This window comes from Montipora foliosa, chromosome 8 (genome assembly GCF_036669935.1).
Source record: "Montipora foliosa isolate CH-2021 chromosome 8, ASM3666993v2, whole genome shotgun sequence".
Taxonomy (NCBI): domain Eukaryota; kingdom Metazoa; phylum Cnidaria; class Anthozoa; order Scleractinia; family Acroporidae; genus Montipora; species Montipora foliosa.
The window spans coordinates 1099021-1101520 of NC_090876.1; positions in this window are offsets into that span (position 1 = coordinate 1099021).

Consider the following 2500-nt stretch of genomic DNA (forward strand, 5'->3'; position numbering starts at 1 on the left):
TATCAAGGAACAGACGTAAGTGTATACATGTAATCTCGGGCTTGATTCTAAAAAGATTTTGGTAATGTCCTGCCTTCTCACAGGAAGAAAGATCAGTAAATCGGTTTTATTATAAAATATTGGTGGACAAATATGCTTTTAGTGTTTCTTTAAAACCAGATATTGATAACATAGTGTTTTCCTTCTTGGAATTCCCATTGATAGCCCTTAATGTAAGAAAGCAAGCCAATATTAATGGTCTTCAGGGTGCAAAGAAAGTGTCTAGCAAGTGCTACCCCGAAAGTGAGTCAAACTAGCCATAAATAAATGTTCACAAGCAGAACTAATTTGTAAATTATGTATTTTAAAGGCCCACTTTCAACCGACAGACTTTTCGACCGTTTGTTTTTGTTATGGAAATTTGTATTTCTTATCGCAGCGATCTAATTGGATGAATCTCGGATTCGTTTGGAATTTTCAGATATGAAAATTGTTCCGAGACACGCAATGCCTGTCGGTTAAAGGTGGGCCTTTAATTAAATGTACAAAAAAACTTCACTCTCCCATCGGGCTAGTAAAGGACAGAATCCGCTAGCCCGATCGCAAATTCCACTATTCTCTAGGCTATCGGAGACTACTCCCTTTGCACACTCGGTCTTGGCTGCAGTTTTATCAATGACTTTCTGCCATGTAAATGATGTAAGTAACATTGTAACCAATATAATATCTAGGCAACTTAATTTCATTGGGTAGGCAGAATCACTCATTAAGCTTTAAAGTTTTCTTTTCAGTCTCCCGCCACTTAATAATAATAATAATAATAATAATAATAATAATAATAATAACTTAATAATAATAATAATAATAATAATAATAATAATAATAATAATAATAATAATAATAATAACAACAATAACAAGCAAGAATGTTGTTTTTGATTGTACTCTCTGTATTTGTGGGTGAAAGTTTTACCCCTCACATAGTATTACACTCTTTAGGCCACACAAAACAAAAAACAAGAATTACTCCCAGAACTCCTCCCACAAGAATGAAAGGGAGATTCCGACAGGCCCCCAGATTGATGAATAAGGATTCCGACCCACCCCCTGCTTTTGAATAGAATAAAGACTAAGAGTTAAACAGTGATTCTGACCGTTATTTCTAGAAAAAATCCCTTCCTTGATGGGGAGGAGGGGGCGAGATGTTTTCTTGTTTTGACCGAAGGTCATAATGACCTTCCATTTTCCCCTATGGAAGGCTGGAAGGCATGATTCCGACAGGTTCCTTTTCCTCTGAAGTTAGATTAATACAGGTGCCTCTTACTCTGAAGCTTAATTCCGAGATTCCGACAGGGCCCTTTTTTAATAGAACAAAAGGCTTCGATTTTGACCCCCTCTACTGGGTAAGAAATTCCAGATTCCGACAGGGTCCTTCTTGACATTTCGAAAAAAAATGCCTTCCGTAGGGGGAAGGGGGGGGGGGGGGGGTGCGGATAAAAAATGGAATGTCCCATTCCTCTTTTGACAACGATCATTTCGAGCAGCAGCCAGCGAAACATTTGTGATGTTTTCATGACCAAGGTTTATACAAGGTTCCCAGTCGGGGTTTGTTGTGTCCAGAATATCCGCATGCCTTCCTGTGAAAAAAAAAAAAACAATTCATTTATCCTCCGTACTACATTGTTTTGCCACAGTTTTACAAAACGATTTATACTAACCTGAAATGAAGTGATTGCTACAAACACGACTGTTTTCAGCTCTCTTGTCGTCAAACTTCTTTCTGTAAATATTCGCGAACCATCGTCGTCGCCGAGCCTCACTCAATAGGGAGCTTACGAAACCACGACGCCGATGGCAACGACGACGCTACAAAACAATAGGTTTAGTGAGCAAAAACAATGGCTCTGCACGCCTTGCACGTGCGTTTTACATTTTGGTACAATTCTTTGCCGTCATCTCCTAAATGACGACGTGAAATGACCAAATTCAAGGTTCTGTGGAGGACGTACGCACAAGACGATGAATTTTCAGTTCTCTCTCTACGCTTCCAACCCACTCATACCAGTTTAATTCCTCGACAGTTACTACACATTTTTACTGCAAAACGACATGAAATAGTTTCGTAGTGATATGAATAACGAGAACTCGTATTTTAAAATGAAGTCCTCGTTTCGTAAGCTCCCTAATTTACGCGTTTCTACTCCCTTGTTTTTTATTATAGCTGGAAACCTGAGAAATTTGAATTTTCCTTTGTCTCTGGCACTATTGTGTCCGCAATTCTTCACTGCACAAATATAACCCATTTGATAGCAATATAAAGCTCAAAAGACTAAAAGGATTTTAGCAAAGACGACCACAATAATAGATCTAATCGGCTAACTCAGTGTTGTACTCAATTCAAATCTCCCGGGACAAAGATTCTTTGTGTATTGTATTTGCATGATAATGTAGCATTCATATTTAAATGATATGGAAATACCTGGAACAAAACATTTTATTCCCAAACTTTGAGTTAGCCAATT